The sequence below is a fragment of the Callospermophilus lateralis genome, chromosome 11 (genome assembly GCF_048772815.1).
Source record: "Callospermophilus lateralis isolate mCalLat2 chromosome 11, mCalLat2.hap1, whole genome shotgun sequence".
NCBI classification, from domain to species: domain Eukaryota; kingdom Metazoa; phylum Chordata; class Mammalia; order Rodentia; family Sciuridae; genus Callospermophilus; species Callospermophilus lateralis.
Window position 1 is genome coordinate 121,705,092 of NC_135315.1, and position 8,963 is coordinate 121,714,054.

Below are 8,963 nucleotides of genomic sequence, written 5' to 3' on the forward strand. Positions count from 1 at the left end.
ACAAAGACATACCCACTAGAATGGCCCAAGTGCTAGTGAAGATGAAGTCAAGTGGAAGTCTCCTAAATTGCTGGTGGAAGTATAAAATGATTGTGGTCATTTATTAGCATGGCTTGACAGTATCACATAAGATAAAAACATACATTAAACATAGGAGGCAATTGCACTCCTAGATATGAGTCCACTTATAGGGGCATATATATGAAATAGTACTGTAGGAAAAATGAATCTATAGTTTAAAAAAAAAAGTTATCAGTGGTTGCCTGGAACAGGTGGTGAAGGAACTCACTGGGAAGGATCCCAAGGAAACCCCTTTTCTAGTGAAAAAACTGTTCTATATCTTGATTATGGTAGTTTTTACATGGGTATCTACATTTGTTAAAACTCAGAGTGTGATTGCTTTGGCAGCACATATACTAAAATTGGGACAATACAGAAAAAATTAGCATGGTCCCTGAGCAAGGATGACACCCACATTTGTGAAGCATTCCATAGTTTTGTAGAAACAACCCTTCAACAGATGAATGGATAAAGAAACTGTGGTACATATACAAAATGAAATGTTATTTATAGCATTAAAAGAGAAAAAAATTATGGCATCTGAGGGTGAATGGGAATATCAGGCTAAGGGAAGTAAGCCAATCCCCAAAACCAAAAGCTGTATGTTCTCTCTGAAAGTGGATGCTGACCCATAATGGGGGTGAGGTGGGTGGCAAGGGGCATGGAAAGAATGGAGGAACTATGATTGGGCAAAGGGGAGGTAGGACAGGCGAGAGGGCATAGGGATAGGAAAGATGGTGGAATGAGATGAACCTCATTACCCGAGGTACATGTAGGACTACTACATGTGTTGTGTACAACTAGGAAAAGTTTTGTTCCATTTATGTACAATGAATCAAAATGCATTCTGCTATCATGTATAACCAATTAGAACAAATTAAAAAAAAACTCACTGATATTGGCTATCAAGGAATTACTGTTAAGTTGGGTGATGGCCCATGGGTTCATTATACTATTCTCTATGCTTTTCTTTAAAGCTTTTCTAATTAAATTTATTTTTTAATTAGTACATAGAAATAAACATTAAAATTATTGAAGTAGGTAACATGACATTTTGATGCATGTATACACTATGTAACGTTTAAATCAGGTTAAATATATCTACCTCCTCAAACATCATTTATGGTAAAACTTTCACAATCTTTTCTTCTAGTATTCTGAAATGTACCATATGTTATGATTACCTATAGTCCCCTACTATTCTCTCTGCTCTTATTTGAAAGTTTCCATCATAAAAATACTAAAAATAATTTTTAAATTAAGATATAACTTCAAATATTTAAAGGATTTCTACGTTGAAAAGAATTCAATTTTATAGAGGAAATCATGTGGAGGAAAATTTGGAGTCAATACAAGGATGAACTAGACAACAGAAGAACATATAGCCTTGTAAGAGAGTGACTCCTGCTAGGAAATACTGGTGTACAGGCCTCATAACTACTCGTCAGGGCCACAGTAAAGAAAATTACAGCAATGAGTGAGAAACTAGACTAACAGCCTTCCAAGGTTTCTTCTAACACTAAGATTCTACTAAGATTCCATTGATCAATGAATCTGATTGGTGCACATCTCCCAAACACATCAGAGCCTATTACTCTCCAGTCCTATCAGATATCATACTACTTGTTTAAGATTTTACATTGACTTGTTCATAATTTTTGCATATATTTGTTAAGTCCTTTTCTTAAGGCTTTCAAAAATCACAATCATGCCTTACACCTGTTAGACTCTTTTAGTCCTCGCACAATGTCCTGTACATACTGGGCCATCAAAATGTCTTTTTGAAGGCTCCTTTCAAATCAGTCTCGTAACATTGTGCCTCTTCTTTGCCACTCATGTCAATGTCTTACCTATCACCGCAAAATCACTGACCATACCTGCACCACATTCGTGTACCCCGACCTAGACCTAGAGGAGGGCTCTGTGCATACCTAAAAATATGAATAAAGAAATCCTTCCCATATCATGAGGCTGTAAACTTTCCAAGTGATGTTGATTCATTCTGATAATCAAATTATGACTGTGGAAGACTGGTCTTTAATCACTGAAAATATCATTATTCTAACTGCCTGGCTTGTACATACTCCTTACCCAGGTGGCTGCCACCACCATGAACAAACATGGAGCCAACTGAAAAATGATTCATTTCTCCCCATCACATCTTTTCCACCCTGGTGGTCTCTCCTCCCCAGGTATTCATTGTCTTTATACCACCTCTGACTGCATACATAAGAATTAGGGGGTGCATGGGGGTAAAACCCTACAAAATGCCAGACATCTCACCAGACACTTTACCTTGTCAAATCATTTAATTCTTATGATTGGAGTAAGCATTATCTACATTTTTCAGATGGGGAATTTGATATTCAAAAGTTTAGTTATTTGCCCAAACTTCTAAATGATAACCTTGGGATTTGAAACCAGATCTACCTGGCTTCAAAATCTATACATTCTACAAGGAAAACAACAACATCACTTTTCTTACACAAGTCTTGAAATAACACAACTTACAGGAAACAACTTCAGTTGAGAAGGATTACTGTCACAATGGCCCTAGGACCATCTTATCCTCCAAGCTCTAAAAGCTTTCTCATTCCTATAATTAAACTCTAAAAGTCCAACATCAACAAATACCATGAGGGGGAGGTAAGTCCTAAAATGCTTAGATAAGCTTCTAGACAGATTAAATGTCTTGTTTGGATCATGATTTTCTTTAGAAAGGTCAGCCTTAAGTGACTCTTTCTAAGAAACAGATCTAACCTAATTCCTTTCATTCTTAACACTTTCTAAGGATCCCCACTATTAATGGTCTAATGCTACTTTGGCTCATGACTTCCTTTAAGATTTGCTGGCCTCTCCAACAGACCATCCCCCTCCAACTTCACACATTATACAACACCAACTATTTACATTCTCCTGGCCTCCCCAAATATCCTTTTCTTCATGTTTCCATTTCTCTGAACACATTTCTTCTGACTGCCAGCTTCCCCCACCATCCTCCACCCCAGCCTGTCTAATCAACAACAAACCACATGTCACACTCCTGTTTGCCCTTTGCCTGTGCTTCAAACACATCTCAACTACTTTCTGACCTTATTGATCACCCTTCCAACCATAATAAATGCATTTTTGGACAATAATGTTCTACCATCAAATAAATACCTCTCTTTCTGCCATTATCTTACTGTGTTTCAAGTGAATGCTATTATCTCCCTGCCAGAATGAAAGGTTCTGAGGGGAAGAACCAAGTTTTTACAGGTGTACAAATGTCCAGCCTTGGTAGACAGCAAATCTTCCTCATATGCTAAACTAAGTAGCCATTAAGCCACACCCCTATGGCTTTTGTTTTAGGAGCTATCTACTCAAAGGGTCAGGAGTCATTTTCATAAAGACATTTTAAGTTCTTCACTTCATGACCAGAAGCCACTTAAAAACTAATAAATAATCAACATTCTAATTGAAGAAACTATGTCAAACTTACCATCTTAGTGAAATAAAGCAAGTATGAATATAACAAGGAAAGCATGTTGTCCAAAAGGGTGGCATCTGCTGGCTCTTCCAACTTTATGTCCTTTAGTTGTTTTTCTGTATCAGCATCATCAACAGGAGTACCTTCTGTTATAAGTAGCTCTAAAATTGAAAGGGGAAATGGCTATTTTATTTTATGCTATAGAATAAAAATTGTCTCTCTTCAGTTTCAATATTCATCAGTGTTTCACTAAATATATGAATCACAGTACCTGGAATATGTGGCTCTCCTAAAGACAATTAACACAGAGAAGAAAACTTCAAAATCCTAATTAGAGCTGTCAGACCCTTCAATTATAAAATGAACAATCTCCAGTCTACTCTCCACTATTTCCATGGCCATACAACTGCTATCAGAACAATATTTACTAAAGGAAAATTTTTGAAACCAGAGATATATAGACAGGGTCACATTCAACAAACATGGATTTAGTGCTGGTGAAACTTTGTGTTAAACATTTTAGGAAAGCTGAAAGAGAGGGAGTCTTGGTTTTGCAGATTTACAGGTGGAATGAGCCAAGGCTTAACACAGCATCTGGCACCTGGCAGAGATACTCAACAACTATTTATTGAGTGGACAGATGACAGCTATTTAAAAAGAACACAGTAATACCAAGAGAGACTAAAGGTAATTGGGTACAGACCTGCATTGAGGCTCTGTGAATGAGGTAGAATTCCAGTTAGACCTGAGAGCTTGTAGGGGTGGAATTTCAGTATGAGTTACATGAGCCTGGGGTACGTTTGATTAAACAGCTAGGAGTCCAACATGCAGTTATTAAGAAGTTGGACCAGTTGGGCTGGGGATGTGGCTCAAGCGGTAGTGCGCTCGTCTGGCCATGCGGCCAGGGTTCGATCTTCAGCACCACATAAAAAAAAAAAAAAGATGTTGTGTCCGCAGATAACTAAAAAATAAATATTAAAACTAACTCTCTCTCTCTCTCTTTATCTCTCTCTCTCTCTCCCCCTCTCTAAAAAAAAAGGAAGTTGGACCAGTTGCCTCTAAGGTCTTTCTCAACCCTGAGATTCCATTCACTACTATTTTTTTAAGCTTTTGCCTAATTTTTAATTTTTTTTTTAAGTTTTTGATGGACCTTTATTTTATTTATTTGTATGCAGTGCTGAGAATCAAACGCAGTGCCTCACATGTTAGACAAGCACTCTACCACTGAGCTACAACCTCAGGCCCTCCATTCACTATTGGTCTATGAATTTGACTGCTGGTGAAGTCTGCCCATTGGCTCAGCATCTCAGCACCTGAGACACATTAAATGACATTTGGGAAGATTTTACATATAAAGGTGATTGACATCATTTTGTGGTGGAACCTAAAAGGCCAGGGAAATAATTCATGCTTAATTTTGTAAGCCAAGTTTTTCCTAATCTTGAAAGTTTTGGAGCATGAAAATAACAAATCTTAATGGTGCATGATTCATTTTCAGAACCTTATGGAGTTAAAGACAGTTCAGAAGTCAGTAGTGTTCATATATGAATGAAATGTCTTCTGGAAAATGGAAGAACTGATATGTTATTCCTTCTCAAATTAACTGAATCCCCCCTGCCATGAGTTCTCCTACACTCTGTGTGTGCAGATGGGGGCGGGGTCAGGATCAGTGCTGCTAAGCCCTGCACTGGTGCAGGATAATGCTATAGCTATGCTTACAGACCAGAACCTTTAAAAACACAAAATACAGTAATTATGGCTTCATAGCACCATACTGGATGGATAAAATAAAACAATTAGTCATCATGTAATTTACTGATAAAATGAGAGTGAGCAACACAAAAGTAGAATGCTATTGATGCCATTATTGGGGATTTTTTTGAAAAATTGTTTCTCATCTCCCACTGGATTCTGTGCACTATGATGAAGTATTCATAAGTGTCAGTCTAAAATGGATTGCAGTTCTGTACTGCTTCCTGTAAGTATATAGTATAAAGATCTGGACGATTGACTGCATTTGAAAAACTTTAATTACCATGTCCAGGAAGCAAGTCAAAACAGGACTTGAGGTATATTACATTCCATTTAGAAGAAAAGGGAAAAACACAGAATTTAAGAGACTATGAACAGTGATTCTCAAGCTAACTTGTACCAGGCCAGACTTTCCTGGAAGGCCTGCTAAACACAGATTGTGGGTCCCACCCCTAGAGTTTCTGGTGCTGTTGGTCTGGTGGAAAATTACAGTTTTAGAGCATAAGGCCTTTGAAGAATAATATTTTAGTTGTAAATGGTTTACACAAGCTAGTCATAGCTAAACATTTGCTTTTAGGTGAGTTACAGTCTCTGGCCTATTTTTGATTTCTAGTCATCTTTATTCTTGATTTTCTCTCACTTAAGAGATTTTTTTTTTTTGAACTCACATGTACCTATATTACTCTCTGCTCTATTTTGTACCTTTGGCAACAAATATCCTTGAAAGTCTTCATTATGATAATGCCTCTACTTTGTAGAGAAAAATTGGCAAGCTTTACCTGGGTCTACTTTCTCAGTATTTGGGATCTGAGACACTTCTAAGACACCCATGTCCTCAGTCACAGGTTGACTCAAGAGGCTGGGCTCTTCAGGATGGTTCATATTTAAATGATGACTCAGGAGGCGAGGCTCTTCATGAAGATTTCTATTAAGATGATTTGTGTTCTCTTTAGGAAAATCATCTTCATGGGGTGGCTGCATCTCTACAGGGGAGAAGAATGCATTGAGCCAGCTGGATGACACTATCTACCCCCACTTAAGCCCAATGATCAGCACTCCCCCTCAGCACACAGCTCCAGATACCTCAACACTGCCCTCCTTGTCCTGGCATGCGCCCATGAGAACAACTGGGCAAGGATACGGGAGGGTTAATTGTTTTCATCCCATTTAAAGGATGACTGAACTATACAGTCAAATTTATAAAGAAGCCTTTAATCCAAAGTATTTCATAAACAAATACATTTATGATAGAGGCTTCAATAACTTAACTTCCCTTGGCAAACCAACATACACCCACATGAATAAATGTGCAGAAGAGAATTCTGGTCCAGAACAAAAATGTGAAATGTCTATTCTGCTCAGAAATAACAGGAACTCTTTCATCTACAAGTGTGCTGGTCTCACCGAGCCAGTATAGAGAAGGGAATTCCGTAAGTCTAGCTTGCTAATGTGACTTTCAAATATGTTCCAAGTAACCTAGGAGCCAAATGGTGAACCTATCTCCTTCCTGAGCTCAGGACATAGACCAATAGGATCCAGAGCAAAGATTATCTCTTTACAGCTTCATATTCTACCCTGAACATTCACTTGTACTTTGCATTCTTATCCAAAATATATCTGCTTTGATTAAATGTACAACAGTTTTCTTCCCCAAATTATCAGGTAAAATTAGCATTCTTGGGATGTAAATTTTCCAATGGCTTTATGTCCTTCTGGAATTCTTATCATATACTCTCAGTTGAAATATTTCATTTTGAAAAACAATGGATAGAGATGATCAAATATGAAACCAGGAAACAGAAAGCTTTTATCAGGATATTGGCTCATTGTCAGTTTGACGAATATTTAATTGAAAGGCTTCTATGTGTCAAGCACTACATTATAAGGCTTATCATCCTGGTTCCATCCTTGATTAATATGAATGCAAGGACCTTAGAACCCAGAGGAGTAAAACCAGAATAAGTGACCTCTCCCCCAAGAGACTGGAAATAGCATGGTATCCACAAAAGATAAATGCTGGGGAGGGGAATTCAGGCAAGCTATCCATTAAAAGTTATTCTAGGGCTAGGCTTGAGTGACAGAGCACTTGCCTAGTGCAGGTGAGGCACTGGGTTCGATCCTCAGCACCACATAAAAAGAGATTAAATTCTAAAAAAAAAAAAGTTATGCTAGTCACTCCACACCCACATGATCTAGTACAGATATTTTATGATTAAGAAATTATGTTTAATAAAGCCCTTTTATAATTTTAACATAAAATCTTTACTGTTAACAGGTCTACTTTTGTGCATTAGTTTCTCATTTATATCTTTCTCTTTAACTTTTTATAAAATTTCTCTTTGAACATGCAAACCAATCCCAACTGTCCTAAAGGAAAAAAGAATAAGCAATGTCCTTTCATGCTCTAGCCCAAAAGAATGAATAAAGGAATATATGGGGCTCCTGAGTCAGCCTTCTTTCTCCTTTAGGCACATGGAAACTGAACAGAACTTTACAATAATACACAAAAACACCTGAATGGAACAACTCCTTTTCTCCAGCTCAAGCCGCAAGCAGGTATTTACCTTCAGCTTTAGTCCAGATTTCCTGTAGAGGAGGCGCTGTTATCAATGGAGCAGTCTCCTCCACTGTGGAGTGCTTGTACCTCACAAAATAGATCAAGTATTGCATATCATCAAGCACTGCAGCCTCTTCAAATATGTTACTTTCCTTTATTCCTATGTCTCTAATATCATTCACACGATTATCAAGCATTTGCTCTGCTATGCTCAAAATGTGTGACTCAGAGGCATGGAAGACCTTATCTAGAACTTTTTCCACGTTATAGGGCAGGCTCTCCTGCTGTGCTGACTTCAGCTTTAATGACATTTCCTGCAACATGGCTTCCAGTTCTTGGACATCAAAGTACTTCAGGAAGCGTTGCAAGGACTTTTGTTCTGTAAAGAAGCTGCGGATTATGGGCAAGTCTTCCTCTTGATCGCTAAGCTCTGGCTTTAGGGCTATATGTGGACTCTGTGGGAGTATATCATCTTCAAGATCTGCATAAGCAGGACCCTGGCTTTCTGCATCCGTGATATGCCCTATGTCCTCAAGGTCCTCTTTTGAGATTTCTTTTCCAGTAGCCTTTTCTGTAGACCCTGAAGTGTTCAGATGTTCCTTAGGGTTGTCTTTTTCAAGATCATCAGAATTTTTATCCTGAAATACTTCACTTATCCCTGAAGTCTGAGTGTTTTCCTCATCACTTCCATCAAAGAGTCCCTGGGCTTCCTCATCTGCCAGAGGACTTTCCTCCTTTCCCATTTCCATATCACCTCGTTCCTTGTCCATCATGTCTACCCTTTTGGCTGTGGTTTCACTTTTCTTAAAAATCTCCCAAATTATACTCGTTTCTTGTTTGTTTTCTTTGGTTTCTAGATCAAGATTCATAATCTCTAAAATTGCTTTCTCAAGGACGTGCTGGTTAACATTCTGAATCCCAGCATGTTTTTCTTTTGACTGTTTTGCACTTACAGCATTTTCATCCTCCAGTAGCTCTTCAGGGGGATAATAATCCTCCTCTACTGATGCTGGCCTTTCAGTATGGAGACCCAGTACTTCTACCTCATCAGTTTGCTCTGTTTTTTTAATTTCCTGTGTCCCCTGTGTTGCCTTATGCTGAATCAATTCTTCAGCCAAGGACTGC

The 8,963-nt window shown here is 38.2% G+C and overlaps 1 non-coding gene across 1 annotated transcript; it reads left to right on the top strand.

The window, feature by feature from the left end:
- Positions 1–392: 392 nt before the first annotated feature.
- On the top strand, positions 393–499 carry LOC143411020 (U6 spliceosomal RNA). Its single transcript, XR_013092751.1, has one exon. It is a non-coding gene; the product is annotated as a U6 spliceosomal RNA (small nuclear RNA).
- Positions 500–8,963: the final 8,464 nt, after the last annotated feature.